The following is a 16571-nucleotide window of genomic DNA, read 5'->3' on the forward strand; positions in this document are numbered from 1 at the left end:
TTGGTAGTAGTTAGGGAAGCCCCACCCCATGCCTGGGGTCTCTATCTCAGGGGCCTCTAAGGTATGGGGAGTGGGTGCCCAGAACTGGCCAAACAGTCAACCCTTAAACTCACAGCCTGGTAAGGGCCTTAGGATTGCCTGGTCTGTACTTTCAATTATGATTTTAGCAGTAGTGTTGTACATGGAACTTTACAGAAGAGCTGAAATACTCAGCTAATCAGGTTGGCACTGGCTGGGAGTCTTGCACCCCTCGCCTCCCCAGGCACTCCTGCCCAGACGGTGTGAAAAACACAAACCTAACCTGGCATCTTAAACTGCAGGTGACGAAACTCAATCTCTAAGAGGGAAATGACTTGTCTAAGACCACACAGCTGATTGGGGGGCAGGGCAAGCACCAAAATGTGAATATTTTCACTTTTAATCCAACGTCCATCTTTTTGGTCCTGTATTTCACACTTAGGCCAGCTTCTCTCTCTTACTGTCTATCCGCTTGGTGAGGACAGGAAAAGAGCCTGGAGTCTGTGTGAATCCCCTCTTGGTTTTGGCTTCCCGGGTTCCACACTCCCACTAGCCCACGCTTGTCCTGCAGCAGTTTGTTCAAAATTCAGCTGAATTCTTCTTAAAGACTTTTGTGGCATCTGCCTAAAAAAAAGATGCTGCCCGTCAAGGCTGTTGCCCTAGGGTCTGGGTGAGCTGTTCTCACTCCGACTTCAGCTCTACTGGAGTCAGGTAAAGGCCCTTTGTACATTCTGTGTCTGCTTTTTATTGTTGTAAGGGTGAGGGCAGTGCTCCCTCCAGCCTGCTACGTTATAAGTAGAAGCTGGAAATCCGCTCTCGTGGTTTAATCGCTAATAATTTAATTGTCTTTCGTCCTCTGAATTGTTTCTTTCTGAGCATCCGGAGCTTGCCACGTGGATGCAGTGTTTTCTGTTGCATCTCTGTGGACACTAACGATGGAGTCTTTTCTTGTTTCCTTTTCCTACACAGTCTCTGCTTCCTGCAAGCTGCTTTGTTCCTGTTTGAGCGTTCTGGTCGCTGGCTTCCCTGTTAGAAGCATTCCTCGGCCGTCTGGTATTCCTTGACCGTCTGCTCATGATTGAGGGTGGCAGGCTGACGGTCCCTGGGCAGCTGAGTGCGTGGGCAGGGCTGGTCGAGTGTGGGCCTCGCTGGAGAGCGGCGGGGATGGGTTGACAGAACCCCCCCTGTAGTCTTGTGCTCATTCCCACGTGGTGATCAGACTTCCCAGCCGTTTCCACCGGCCCCTGCACGCAGAAAACCGGCCCGGCTGGCTCTCGGCGGCCGAGCGCCCCTCACTCTGTCCCAGAGGGCTCTGTGTACAGGACAAAGGGATTTTATGACTGTCTTTCCGCAACAGACTTCTCCCCTCTTGCTTTATTACTCCCTTCCCAAAGCTGGGGACATTGGTGCTCGTTTCAAATGCCTATGTAGACGTAGAAGGGCAATGAAACTCTGCCCCGTGGCCTCGCGCCTCCTTTCATGTCACCTCCCGGAGAGCAGATGTGACACCTTCACGCTCAGAGCGCAGCCTTCTCTGTGCTGCTCCCTTGGGCCCCGTGGGTGGTCACGGGACTGCACGGCTCCAGCTGGCTAAGGAGCCACAGTGAAGGGGCCACATCGCCTGCCCTGCACGGGGGGGACCCTGCTTCGCCTCTGCATCTGTGGTCACACCCGCACCTCGCAGGAGCTCAGACTTTCCTGAGAAGGTGGGAGCTTCCGTTCTGAGGGGACACAGGGGCTCACATGTACCCACAGTACTCACGGTTGAGGAGGGGACAGGCCCCGGCGCTGGGCACACGCAGGCCATGGCCGTGCGGTGCTGTCTCCATGGCCACTGTCTGCATTTGTGCGGGTCTGCATCTTGCCAGGCTCTGCCGTCTGCATCTCAGAGTCCTGTTTCCTGGTTTGTTACTTCGAGAACCTTGCTGAACGTGAACATTGATCCTAACCCTGATCACTTACACACGTTTTGCTCGCTTTCTGCAGGCTACGTCGGCTTTCGCTGACGCTGGGGTAAAAGAAACAGAAATGTTGACTGTGAGTCCTCTCTTGGTCTTACGAGGATTTCAAGGCCCCCATTAGACAGGTGGGCACTTTGAGGCCCAAGAGTTGAAGAGACGTGGCTGAGGGACGGGCCTGCCACGTGGCACGGCCTCTAGCGAGTCCTGATGCCTTGGGAGCCGTGGCACCCAGGGTTTGGTTGGGATGCAGCTCAGTGACCAGAACACGGTCACCCTAACACACAGGCGCCCGTGTGAACTCGGGGTGGGCAAGCGCTATTAGCAAACAGAAACCCTTGCCTTGTCCACACGTGGACAAGGTGACCTCCTGGGCACCTGACGGCTCCTGGAAGCCCCTGGCTCTGCGGCACCTGCGAGCAGTTGGCACCGCGGCCTTAAGGAGGTGATGTTTGTCTCTGCCACCTCGGCGGTGCTACCGATTTCTCGCTCCACAGGCTGCGGGTGAACTCGCTCTCACGCCCTCTGCGTGGATGCAAATGCTGAATTAGTGACATCTGGATGAATGGACAGTTAAACACACCAAGTGGGCTTGGCTGGAGCATTTAACGGCTGTGGGATGGGACCTCCCACGCCTCGCTCGCAGGCTGGAGCGTCGGGCGGCAGGCGACCGGCTGGCGCTTCCACTGTGGGCTTCGGGAGCCTCGCGGTCTCCAGGCCTGTCCAGCGCTAACGGTCTGTGCGGAGGCTTCCTGGGCTCAGACCCGCCTCGTCCTTTTTAGGAAAGCGGCGCATGTTCTCCTCCGGGCGCGCTCAGCCAGCGATTTCGGTTGCCCCGATTAGATTCTTCATCGGAACCTGTTAGAGGCATCTGGACGGGAGCCCTTAGCATTCCACGGGGCCGTCTGCACTAATGTGTCAGAGGATATAGGTGCCACTCGTGTGCAGAGAGCTTGAAAAATGACCAGACAGAGGCGAGCTCGCTGGGCGTGTTGTCAGCGGTGCTGGCAGGATAATAAATCAACCTGTCTCCTGTCAGGGGTCAGCTGGTTTGATGTGGAAAGCGTTCGGGCCAATCTAATCAGGCCGGCACCCCCCATCCGTCTGGAGCTGCCGCTGCCGTCAGCAACTCCACTCTGGGAGACGCTGCTCTCCCCCGGGACCTGGGCCTCAGCCCAGGCGGGGCCCAAGCAAATGGTCTGGACTTCGGAGGCGGGACCCTCCTGCCGCATCCGTGTGCTTGGCCACTGAGGGAGCAGGTGGGGGGCTGCTGTTAGCTGGGGGCGGGGAGGACGGAGTGTTAAAGGATTCTTGGGGTGCTACTATTGGGGTGCCGGTGGGCAAGGCTGGCTCCGCTATTTGCAGGACGTGGTGCAAAATAAAATTGTGGCCCTTGTTCCAAAAGCCGGACAGAGTGCATTAAAGTCAGTAAAATATAACTTCTCTTGTCTTCCATGGTCTGTCCCTCGACTTGCCGTGTTGCTTTTATTTGCTACTTAGCGTGGTTTTAAGTATAGAAAAATCGTAATTTTGAATTATTATCATGAATTTTACCTTTCATCTTTCTACAGTGCAATGCTAGTTTTAAATGCAAATGTATGGGAACTTAACTCACGTGTAGAATCATGAAATCACTCGCTTCGTGTTTGTGACTTGTCCCTGGTGGGCGCCCAGCCAGTTGGAAGAGACCAACACAAGGGGACTCAGGAAGGGCGCAGAGGACGAGGGTCCCCTGGGAACACAGCCGGCTGAGGGCGCTGCCCCAGGCACCAGGATATTTTCGGGCCTTGACAGACGCCCAGGGTCCACACTGACGCCTGAGACCCGGGTGGGGACAGGCTCTGGGGACGGCGAGCCAGGCACTTCCCCTTCCGTGCCCACCTCCTTTACACACCGCTGACACGTGACCCCCAGAGTCTTTAACCCTCGGCGTGACCTGGATCGGGGGTGAGAGGACGCGGCTGCCCAGGGCGCGCTCAGTAGGGGTGGGGATGGCGCTGCCTTGGCCCGATGTGGGTATTGTGGGTGTGGCCTGAGGGTGTGGACAAACATGCCCCCCGCACTGTGCAGGGGGCCCGCAGAGGTGGGGCTTCAGTGGTCACCAGAGTCGGGGAGCAAGGGCAGCGAGGCCCGGGAGGCCCAGGCTGGGGCGCTGGTGGCCAGGAACCTGTCCAGGGGACGGTGCGAGGCGGGTCCCAGCCTCCTGGCCTCCTGGTCTCTCTGATTTCACTCACAAAACACAGATTCAGAGATAAGGTCAAGAATTTGAGGCAGTGACCGCAGAGCAGCGTTCCGAGCGGCGCTGGGCTGGCCGGGTCATGACGTGAGGCCAGGAGTGTCTGACCTCCAGGGTCAGCGAGGGGTCAAATGCCGAGCTCGTTTGTGGTGGCATCTGCTCTAGGCTGCAGTGAGAGCTCAGAGCAAAACATCTCGGAAACTGAGAGTAAGAGGGCTCCAGGGGGCCGGTGGGGGGTGTGGGGTTTTGTTTTTTGTTTTTGTTCTTGCTTTGTGAAGATAAGGGAAGAAAAATAATACTTCCATCCTTTAGAGATTATTACAGAACAAACACCGTGGAACAGAGAGGAGCCCGGGCTGGGTGAGAGGCAGAGGTGGGAGGAGGGCGTCCAGGAGGTGCTGGGGCCCGGCCTGGATGGGAGGTGTGGGTGCAGAGCTGCGTCGGGCGTCTCAAAGCAGCAGGAAGGGGCGGGACTGAAGCTTGGCCCTGGCTCCATCTCAGCCCCCTGCTTGCATGTCCGCGGTGTCCTCAGCTGTGTCCCCAGATCAGCCGGCCCTACGGCCACACCCCGTGGTTAGAGCCTCCTCTGGCGGACCCGGGGGAAGGTTCCAGCCTAGGCCTTGAGGCGCCCACCTCCCCCTCGGGGCCTCCTTCCCTGCCCCTGTGCCGACGTGCAGGAAGCAGGACGTGCAGGTTGCCTGTGGCCCTGGTCACACGGTGTTCAGCTGGGGGACGGGGGGGTGCTTCGTGAGTGATTGGCGTGACTTAATCAGCAGAACTACCACGTGGTCGTCTCGGATCGCCCATAGGGACGGGGTAGCGCCCGTCAGAGCAAAGATTTGAGTCCTATGGTGTCGGCTCCCCGGGTCACGAGGGAAAGTGGCGTCTGAGGGTCTTTGCACCCACACTTGTTGGGGCCCCTTCTCCACAGCGGCCCAGAGAACCCCGAAGAGGGATGCTGACGTCACTCAACAGCTACGCGTGGGCACCTGCCGCATGCAGTGAGCTGCCGGCCAGAGTGGCCGTAACTTCATGTGTGTGTCAGGAGGATGGAGGGTCGTTCTCAGTAGCTGGGTCTGAAAGTTCGCCCGTGGGTCCAGGAATAAAGCTCAGAAAGGTGCATTGTGGGTTCAAATCCACGTACCTGGGTTTGAGCGGCGCTCACCGCACGCAAGGTCACAGTGAGGCTGTGCTGGGAAGGAGGGGTCAGCCCAGGCGGCCAGGTGGGCTTCTTGCTCCGAGGCGGTGAGTCCCAGCACCGCCACCTGGAACGCAGGAAAGAGAACCAGCGCCGTCAGGCTCACGCAGTGCAGGGGTAGGGGTGTGGAGGGCACGTGAGGCTCCTCCCTAGTCCCGGAAGGGGCCCCTCCCACAGGTGTGGCGGAGGGGCGGCCGGGGTCTTGGAGGGTCGGGTGATCGCAGGAGGACAGAGATGGGGGAGGCACAGGCGGTGGCCGTGAAGAGTCCAACAAGGCAGGGGGAAAAGACAAAGCACCGCCTCGAAGGGCGGAAGTCCGAAAGCCAAGTGCAGCCGCGCTTCCTCTCTGTGGGGTGGTCCAGGCTCCCGGAATCTGGTTGTCTAAGCAGCCGGCCACCAAAGCCGATGCTTGTCGGTGGGCTGGGGGCTCCTTTCGGAGACGGAGTCCCGGCAGAAAGGAAGACCGCAGCAGCGAGCCCACCTCCCTCCCCTCCACGTGAGCGCAGCGAGACCTGGGCGGCAAGGCCCCCCGCGGCCAGCGGTGGAGCTGATTAGAAACTCCCTCCTTGACATTTGCCGAATGTCCCCGGGAGGCCGCAGAAGACTGGGCAGCAGGGACTTGTGGCTCGAAGTGTGATCGATAATGCAGAAGAGTGCTCCCGGCCTGTGTAGCTCATTAGCCATGGAGAGAGGAGAACAGGCCTGCCGAAGGTGAGGCCAGTGGGCTGAGACCAGGGAGGGCGAGCCTCAGGCCCAGATGCTCTCTGGGGCGGGGCTGTGGCTGGGCGGTCACCTCCCTCAGCTAGAGTCACAGCGGGGCCTGAGGCCTGAGAGGAGCTCAGGCTTCTCCCCCAGGTCTGATCAGCCACCGCCCGCCTGTGTGGGACGTGGCCAGGGGGACGGGCAAGGGAGACGCCCTCATCCCGTAGCGGAAGCCGGTGAGTGTGGATGCAGGAGTGGTCCCGGCGCGGAAAGCGCGGCAGGGACTGATGGAGGCCGCCGTGCAGGGCGCAGCGGCCCAGCAAAGGCCGAGGGGCTGCTGTGGCTGGGCCCCAGAAGCTGGGGGCACGTGGGGCAAGCACCGCGTCCATTTCTGGAATTTTTGCCTTTTGTAATTCGGAGAATGGGTTAATTTCAGGCTCTAGTATGTAGGATTTTTGTGTTGTTCTAGTTGACGGTTTGCTTTCTTGAATGTACTTGTTTCCAGTGGGCGAAAGTTCAAAAATGAACTTTTAGATTGAAGAAGACGTTGAAACCAATAACACTGAATATATTCGTCATAACACTGTGAAGTCATAAAATACAATTTTAATCTTGTTGTGGAAGAAGGAAGGGGTTGACGAAGAGGAAGTGCTCAGGGGCAGAGCGGGGTGCTGCCTGGCCTCGGTGGTGAGGTAGCGGCCTCAGAGCTGAGGGGACAGGTGCACACTTCCAAGCAGGCGTGTGTGTGCAGGTCCCAGCCGTGACGCTGCTCTGCCTGACGCTGCATACGTGGCTTTGGCGTCCTGACAACAGGACTACTAGAGCTGCTGTGGGAATGCGTCAGAGACACACGTACACACACACTCACAATCAAGGGCATCCCGTGCGTGAGTCTGTGGAGCTCTGGTGCTTTAATTGGGCTTCTTCCAGTATGAGTTTTCGAAGAGCCCTCTGTGACTGGGTTTGGGGAAGGCGACCTGGAGCACGTGGATGGCGGGGGAGGACGGTGTTCCCATCGGGGCGATGCCGGGAGGGGTTTGTCTCTGGCAAGTGGAGCTGCCACGGGATCGTCTGTGGCTTTGCAGGGACAAAAATAAGAACCCCATTGTGCATCTCTTCCTCTGTATCACTGGTGGCAGCAGCCACCTCCCGCCTGTGGGCACGGTGACGGCTCCCACCGATTTTCTGGGTATTGTGGTAGATTGGGGGGGATTCTTGGATAAATAGGATGCGATTGTAGCTTCATTACAGTCTGGTGAACCCGTGTTGGGGGCCTGACTGTGCCAAGCACTCTGCAAGGTGGGGTCTTGGCTCCCATGCTGAAGACAGGGCACTTGTCCGAGGTGTCAGGGCACTTGTCCGAGGCGCCAGGAATGAACCCTCAGTGCTTTTGCGCCCCGATCATGCATCAGCGTTTCTTCGTCCAGGTTGTGAAATGTGAGCTGTGTGAGTTCTTGTACCCGTGGGCAGCCTGGCGGTGAAGGTATCACCTGAGACCTTGCCCTCACCTGTGAGCATGTCACTGTCACTGCACTCCTTCTAAACTTCCCAAGAGCTCCGAGAGCAGCTAATCTTAAAAGGTCTCCACGGCAACTCGGAGTTCATCCTCTCGTTACATCAGGATTTTCCTTCCGAAATAGCCATTTGCTCTGCCTGCTCTCTTCTCCTTCAGCCCCTTGAAACGGAATTGCAGGAGGGGGAGAGCACGACTTCCCGGGAGGCCCGCGTGACTTGAGTGAAATGCTCACTTATCAGCGCTGGCGGCAGGGCCTTCCCCGACCAGGAAACAGGGTTCTCTGAGCTCTGGGGGAGGGGCCACAGAAATGCGTGACTTGGGAAGCCCTCTGGTTATATCCCAGGAAAGCATCACAGACCAGGGAGATGCTGTCCTCAACGACGCAGCTTCACGTTCAATCAAAATAAAAATTGTCCAAACTGTATTTTATGACTTCATTGGTATAAAGATGAATAGATTCACACTATATGTGAAAACATTCTCTTCAGTCTAAAAGTGCAGTTTTTACCTTCTGATTTTAAAAGTGTTGTGGCTCCGTTTTTTGTTTTCATATGTTGGAGTCTAGCTGATTAACAATGTTGTGTTAGTTTCAGGTGTACAGCACAGTGACTCAGTTATACACACACTTGTACCCATTCCCGCCCCACGTCTTGTGTCTCCTCTGTCTGAGGATGAGGCTCTGGCCGGCCAGGCCCCCAGGGAGACGTGTAAGCTGAGGAAATGGGCAGCAAACAAGTGATTTTTAATAGCACGTCCATTTCCCATAATAAAAGTGATGATTTTAATGTCAAAAGAGGGGCTTTTGACATACTAAGGAATAAATCGCTCTGCTTGCCAATAGGATCGACAGTATCTTTGCCAAGAAAATTTCCCCAAGTTTAAAGCAGAAGTGGTTGGAGATGAGCTGCGCGGTACCATCTGGATATTTAACAACACAGAGCGGCTTCTCTTCTTCCCTGACCCAAAAAATGCATCACAGTGGGGGAGACAGACTGCCCTGGTTACCTACTGGGTGCCAAAAGTTGCGTCACGTTAGAGAAATAAAAGTGTGAGGCTGAGGCCCGCCTGGCGTTTTTAGTCATACATTTCCTTGGATGAAGCCCAAAGTGAACCAAACGCTCCTTGTGCAGCGTTAGTGTGGTGAGTGGGACGCTTTGGAAAGCAGGAATTTGGACCACTGGTTACTGCTCAGTGACCTTGGGCAAACCCGTCACCTTCGGGCCTCGGTTTCTTAGGGATCTGTAAAGCGTATGATAGCCCTGGTTCTGGTGCTGCAGTGCTGTGGAGGCCCCCTGAGACCAGGCATGAGGGAGTGATCTGGGAGGAATAGAGCGTGTTCAGACTTTATTTTGAGATTATAATTTAGTAGTAACTTGATACGTAGCTTTTCTGGACCTTGGCTACACCAGGAGAGTTCACAGCAATATAGGGATGGAAGACTGATGGGCTGAAAGTTTGTGTCCCCCGCCCAGATTCAGACGTTGAAGTCTAAGCCCACGTGATGGTATTAGGAAGTGGGGCCTTTGGGGGTGATTAGGTCATGAGTGTGGAGCCTCATGGATGGGGTTAGGGCCCTTATCAAAGAGGCCAGAGAGCTATGCCCTACATAACCCCAGAGTGGGGCTGTCAGGAAGCTCCAGCTGATGGCGGTCTGGTGTTTCTGCTGGACCAGCTTCCTTGGTTCCTCTTGGAAACTTATGGCTTCCAAACAATGATTAGAATTACATCGGACTTTCCTTCAAACACTGTGCAAGCAAGAGAGCAGAGTGAAATATTTAAGAAGCTGAAAAAAAAAACCAACCCCCCATCAACCTGGAATTCTGTATCTAGTAAATTTATTAGTCAAAAATAAGAGTTTCTCAGATAAACAAAAATTGAGGGAGTTTGTCTCCAGTAGATCAGCCTTGCCAGAAAAGTTAAAAAAAAAGTTCTTTGGATAAAGGGAAAATTAGTCAGAAACTTGCATCTACATAAAGAATATAAGTGCAAACATCCCTCCCCACCCCCACCAGATTACTAGCAAATTGGATTCAACAGTGTTTAAAAGGAATTATACACCATGATCAAGTTGGATTTATTCCAGGTATGCAAGCCTGGTTGAACATTCAGAAATCAACTAATGTAATCATCACATCAATAAACTAGAATAGAAAAGTCACATGATCATGTGAGATGCAGAAGAACATTTGACAAAATCCACCATCCACGCATGATAAAAAATGTCAGCGACTAGGAATAGAAGATGTATTCATTTTCTAGGGCTGCCATAGCAAAGTACCTCAGACTAAGTGATTCGACCACAGAACGTCTCGTGATTCTGGAGCCTGGATGTCTTGGGATCAGAGAGTCGGCAGGGCTTGTTTCTCCTGAGGCCACTGTCCTTGGCTTGCAGGTTCCCATCCTTTCCCTGCGTTCTCCATGGTCTTTTCTCTGCATGTGTCTATGTCCAAATATCCTGTTCCTGTAAGGAAACCAATCGTATTGGACTAGGGCCCACCCTAATGACTTCATTGTAACTTAATTCACACTTCAAAGGAACTATATTCAGATACAGGTATATCCTAAGGTATTGGGGGTTAGGACTTCAACATATGAATTCTAGGAGGACACAGTTTGTCAGTAGCAGAGGGAACTTCCTCAACTTGATAAAAAAACATCTACCAAAAAACCTGACAACTAGCATATTGTACTTAACAGTGAGAAGACAGATGCTTGTTCCTAAAATTGGGAACAAGGCAGGAATGTTCTTTTCCATCATTCCTATTAGACATTGTACTTGAATTCCTAGCTACTGCCATAGACAAAAAAATGGAATGCAAGGCATTCAGACTGGGAAGGAAGAAATAAAACTGTCTTTATTTGCAGATGACATGATTGTCCATATAGAAAATTCCAAAAGACTCAACAACAAAAAACTCCTGGAAGAAGTTAGCAGTTATAGCAAAGTTGCAGGATGCAAGGTTAACACACAAATGTTCATTGTTTTCTAATGTATCGTCAGTGAGCAATTAGAATTCAAAATAAAAAACCCCATTTACATTTATATATATATAAAAATAAGTACTTAGGTATAAATATGCACAAGGTCTAGAAAAACTATAAAACTCTGATAAAAGAAATCCAAGAACTAAGTAAATGGAGAGAGAATCCATGTTATTGTACAGGAAGTTGCAACATGATTAAGATGCCAGTTCCTCCCAGCTTGACCTACAAGTTCAATGTAGAAGCCTTGCCTCTGCACACAGATGAAGCGGGTGGCGGTGGACGGGAGGGCATGGGGGACGCTGGGAGGTGGTGGGGGCAAAGCAGGGACGCCAAGATGTGGAGGTTCCAGATTAGGTGGTGAGGGACCAGCCCTGAAATCCATAGGATGTGGAATCACTAGACCTGGAGATTAAACCGGCGCTGCACTCGGCACAAATGCATCTCCATTCAGTGTTCACTTCACGTGAGGCAGGGGCTGGAGATAAAACAGTGAATAAAACAGAGATCGTTTCTTTTCATTGTTGCTTTTCATTTTCATCTTTTCAGTTGTTGAGTGCCTGCTATGTGCTTTCACATTTTATAATCAGGGTTGTTCACGGGAAGTTACATGCTAGAGATAAATCTTAATATTTCTATGAATATTGTGAATATAAACTGTTCACAGCTTCCTTCTTTGGAATCCTTTCTTTTCCTTGGTGTCTCTGCAAATATTTCTGCTTTCCGTCTCTAATTCAGCCCTGCCGCTGTTGGGGCAGAATGACCTGTATTCCGATGAGCCCATTTTGCTTAGATCTTTTAAAATGATTAATTGATGATGACCTTTGAATTAAAATACCCTATTTCTTGATTCTAAGATGCATAGTTTTCACCTGGGAGTGTTTCTGAAATCTGAATGTGGCTGGTAATTGATGGTTGCTTTTAACAGAGCCTTTTTTTTTCCCTGAAAAGCTGTTCATGAATAGACGGGGCATCTTATAACTGATGGCATCCTAGAATCCAGGAAAGATGGTCATTCTCTTCCAATGGTGTTGTGGAATGGAATGATTCGATCCCGGCCAGCACCATGAATTCCATCTCTCACAAGTTTTGGCCAAGGAAAGATGCAAAAAGAATCCCCACCAGACGCTATACAAGTTCCTCATTTTATCCCTTTATTTGTTGGTTTTGGATCACTTTCTGGTTTCTATTAAAAAAGTGTTTTTTCCTCCCATTCAGTCACAGAACCAGAGGCAGGGGCCATGGGTCCCCGGCCCACTGTTCCTGTTGAGAGCAGGTTAGCTGCACCAGCCTACGTTCCATCACCGTCTGACATGCCCCAACTTAACCTTCCTAGCTGGGGTTTCTGCATGAGAATTTTTAGGATTCAAGCCTACTATCGGAAGATCCTTGGGGAAGATGTCATTTTGCTGACAAATTAAAAGCACACACTTAAAAATACGACAACAGTTCACCCTGAAAGAAACAATCTCCTTGCAGATAAAGCAAAGATAATTGATTAAGCTTGTTATTTATGAAAGAAAGAAAGAAACAAGGACAATGCTTTTGAAAGGAGGAAACGTGGAAGTTTGTAGATTCTCTTCCCTGAAATGGACGGCTCTCTTTGTCCTTAATGGAGAGCTAAGCAATTATGAAAAAGCCACAGCAGGTCTGGAGTCTTGAGACGTTAGTGTTTCTCCAGCCCGGTTGTCATGCGGCTGACAGCTCTGTTGTGACAGGGACGGAGCGAGCCTGCAGATGCTGCCCTTGGCCGTGGTTCTCGTTCAGGGGACGCTCAGGCCATGCCGCAGGCGGTGAATTCAGGGACTGGGGTTTTTGAAAAATAGATGCTCAGGGATCCCATCTGGAGCCAGACAAATGCCAAGAGGAGGAAGGACGGCCTCGCTTCCCGCTGCTTTGCTCTCTTTCCCCTCAGATAACGGTGGCCGGTTCCTATGCGTTTACTGTATTTCTGGAGCACTTGAAAATAGGATCGATTGTGCTTTAAGGACAAAAGTCTCGCAGTGTCGAATCCAGCACCGTCAAAAGACACCGAGTCCAGGGACGTCGGGGCGATGTCGGCATCCCCGGCACCTTTTGATCTGGTAATGCGTCAAATGAGGACCCTCCCCACGGCCCGCCCCACCGCCACCAGGGAGGACGGGGAGGGGCCTCAGCGCCCTCGCAGCAGCTGCCAGACCCCGGGTGACAGCCTCGACCCCTCGAGCCCCGCTGGCTTACTTCCATCTGCAGCCCGGCGTCAGTCCACCTTGCTCTCATCTTCTCCACCGGGTCTGTCGTCTTTGGAGTCACTGCCGGGGTCCCGACACCCGTCCCAGCCCCCCGACACAGCTCAGATTAATTGCCTTTACAGCATGCCCCTGTGGCTCTCTGCTTGGAAATCTCCCCCGTTGTCCCTCAGTTAGGTGGAGCCTTCCTCTCGGGCACTTCAGACCCTCCCCGGTAGGGTCCTCTCGAGACCCGGGGCCCGTCTACCTGCATCCCCTTGTCTAGCTCCTCTCTGGAGGCCCGGCACTGACCCACTGCCCGGTCGTGAATTGGTGTTTACTGAGAGAAAAGAAGAGTGCTTCGGAAATGTGCGAGCGGTCACTGGGTTACCCAAGCATCGCCTCTGCCGGCCAGTCGCTCGGATCAACTCTCCTTTGCGTCCTAATGACTGTGGCTCTTTCATTCGTGCGTCCCTGGCTTACAGCTCCTGGCCTGACGGGCTCAGTAAAGGGCGGTTCTTCTTGCTGGCTCCTGAACAGACTCTTTCCTTCTCACCTCTGAGGTTTGGCTCACAGTGTTTGGTATTCTCTCCCCCCACTGCCCCCGCCTGAGCTGTAAGAGCGCAGCCCTCCTTCCGGATGCCTTGTAATATGCTCTTTGTGATAACGTGTCAATGGGTGACAAAGGGGAGCGTTTCCTACCTTTGTGTTTCCTGCATCTTCGTTGGCACCTGTTCTAAGACATTGACCTATGGAGACTCTGGCCATCCTAGCATCCACAGTAGAGTGTAAGCTACCGGGCAGTCGGGTGTCCTACCGCCCTTAGGCTCGTGGAAAGTGCTAGAAGTAGTCATAGACACCATCCAGCCCAGTTACTTTAAATTACAAGTGAGAAAATTGGGGTCCTGGGAGAGGAAGCTATTTGTCCAAAGTCCCACAGCCCAGGTTGCTGGGTGCCCAGTCCTGCGTTTGCTCTTAGAAAGGAAGGGAGTTTGCATGTGGTGGTTTCTGATATGGACCAGTAAGAGATGATGTCCTTAAAAAAGCATATCAATATTATCATTATCCCTGTAAACAAAGAGGGGAAAAAATAGTTGTCTGATGTAAAACCCAGGTCCCAGAATATCAAGGAACAGCTCTACCTTCCCGTTACCTGTCAGTGTATTCTTGACTGATTAAACTTAATCCTAATAGCATAGATGACAGAGAAGTATTTTAAAGTACACCTTCTTCTTATGAAAGAGAAGAAATCATTAACTTTTATTTATAATCGTGTAGGTTGCTAAGGTGAAGAAATCCCTGAACATGTCTGTAACTGTCAATGAGCGTATTCCAAAGAGGCAGAACGAAGGCGTGGGAAAGGATGCACTTCTGGTCAGCACCGCGCAGGCAGGTGAAGTACCAGCTCCACGAGAAGCCGCGTGTCGGGGTCTCACACGGGGATGCCCCCGGCTCTTCCCTGCCTTGCTGTGACCTGCAGCTTTGGGGTAGAGGAGGAGAGGGAATCAATGGAAAGTGAAAAGAAAAATATTTAATTACGGACCAGGCTGGGAGAAAGAACGCCAGAGAGTCTCTGTAGGAAAAAGGCTCTGACTCAGAATGTGGGACGAGGTCCAGTGTGGGCTTGGTTGGGGGGCTCGTGGGTCCCCGGATCAGAGCACCTCAAACACTGCCATTCAGTGGACCACCTGGATCTGCCGTGAGCTAAACAGAGTCCCTGTCTGCACAGATGCATGAGTGAATGTCACCATGTGCTTCATTTTTCTTTTCTCTCCCACTTTCTCCATCATGACAACAAAAACGTCACCGAAATAAGAATGACCAGCGTAGTTGTTCTCGGGGACAGAGGAGATAGGGCAGCTGAGGTTACGGATGTTTATGACCAGAAGGGGCCCGGGCCCTGGGTGCTGTGGGGATGATGTCTTCGCCAGGTGTCGCCTGTCGTGAGGCCCTTGTTGGCAGCTCCTTGACTTGGTCCACGAGCTCCAACCCCCGTTCCATGGAGAAGGAGGTCCCTCGGGCCCAGGGGCCGCATCTGCTCCGTATTATTCAGGGCGGACACACACCAGGTGAGCGATAAGGTAGACGCCATCTCCCTGTACAGTAGGGTAGCGTAGGTAGCTAGGTAGGTAGGTAGCGGTAAGGGTAGACGCCTTCCCACCAGCTAACACCTTATTTATATCTGTTCTGAATCTGCCATCTTCCCTGGTTCAGTTTCCTTGCTGAGTCATCAGATAAAATCCATCAACACGTATCAGGCAGCTTTCATGTGTAACTCACTGAGGCAGGACCTATGAAACGGTAATGCACACACAGGGTAAGACACATTCCCTGCCCTCAAGAGCTAGAATTTAATAGGGGAGGTAAAATTAGACGCTGCTAGAGATAACACAGAACTGGAATTGGGCTGCACACAGGATTTACTGTCACATTAATTACACGCTCTATTATATAGACCCTCTCCCATGACTTTCCTTTGATTGTTCATTGCTGTGTCGTCCCCTGACACTGCCCCGCAGCCGGAATCCCTGCCCTTGTCTCCCGGAGGCCGCTTTCCGTTAACCTGTCCTGCCCGCCGCGGCCAATTCATGCCCGAACAGTTCTTTCCTCCTGATGCATCTGTTTCATTTTGCTCTTCTGTCCTCGGCGCCGCTCTGCGCCTCTGCCCCGTGGGCCTCTGCAGCCAGGGCAGGTGCGGGGGCCCCGTGGCCCGGGTCCTGGTTTCTGTGTCCACACCCCCCAGAGCTCATACCCCACCCTAGACTGGGGGGCTCGACAAGGGGCCGGTGCTCCGCACGTGCCCCCAGTGCACCCATGTGGGGTCCCGTGCTCGGCCCAGGAACCCGCTGCTCCCAGAGGCCCTCCCTGACTCCCGTCCCTCCCCCCGTCATGTCCCCAGAGGACACGGGCACAGTGGGTTTCCAATGTGGTATTTTAGTAACTGTCTATTCTCAGTTGCGTCATCATGGCTCATGACCCCGCTCCATGCTGATCTCCTCCTAACTGAGGGATGAGATCAATGATCAAGTACAGGAACCAGCCTTCTGTGTATCCCTTCCTTTATAAGTTTATTGAGACGATTTTCTTTTTTAGGTCACATGCTTCATTTTATAGATCTTGCCATCGTAAACAACAACTTTGCAGTACAAAAAAATAAAACACATAGCATCCCGACACGTTACAAAGCATTTGGGTGCTTTAATTGACTGAGGGCAACAGTGCAGGAGGGCTCCCTTTTCTCCACGCCCTCTGCAGCGTTTATTATTTGTAGACGTTTTAGAGATGGTCATTCTGACCGACGTGAGGTGGTACCTCACCGTAGTTTTGACTTGCATTTTCTCTAATAATTATAATTGCTCTTATCTTTAAGAACATTAGGGTCTGGCTGTGATCAATTACCAAGGGGAAGTTCTTTTGCTGTATATACAATAAAATAAGAGGGTAAAATGTTATTTAGGATATTGTCTTTTAGAATGTGCACGTTTGCCAATTTCTCCTCTCGGGATCAACTCTAGAGAAGCATACGAACTTCTATTGTTATAGGTGTGCAGAGGTACACACGTGGGCAGGGTTGCATGAACACACACTGATGAGGGCACCAGGGCCCGGGAGCTTGGGGCCTGCTTTGAGGACGGGTCCACCCACGACCAGCAGTTCTACCCTCCCACTTGCAGTCCCCGTCTGCGCGGAGCCGACGGAGTAACAGCTGGTAGTTGCTGAGCCCTGTGGCCCTGTGTGGGGACAGCTTCCAGGG

This window comes from Globicephala melas, chromosome 12, assembly GCF_963455315.2.
Source record: "Globicephala melas chromosome 12, mGloMel1.2, whole genome shotgun sequence".
NCBI classification, from domain to species: Eukaryota; Metazoa; Chordata; class Mammalia; order Artiodactyla; family Delphinidae; genus Globicephala; species Globicephala melas.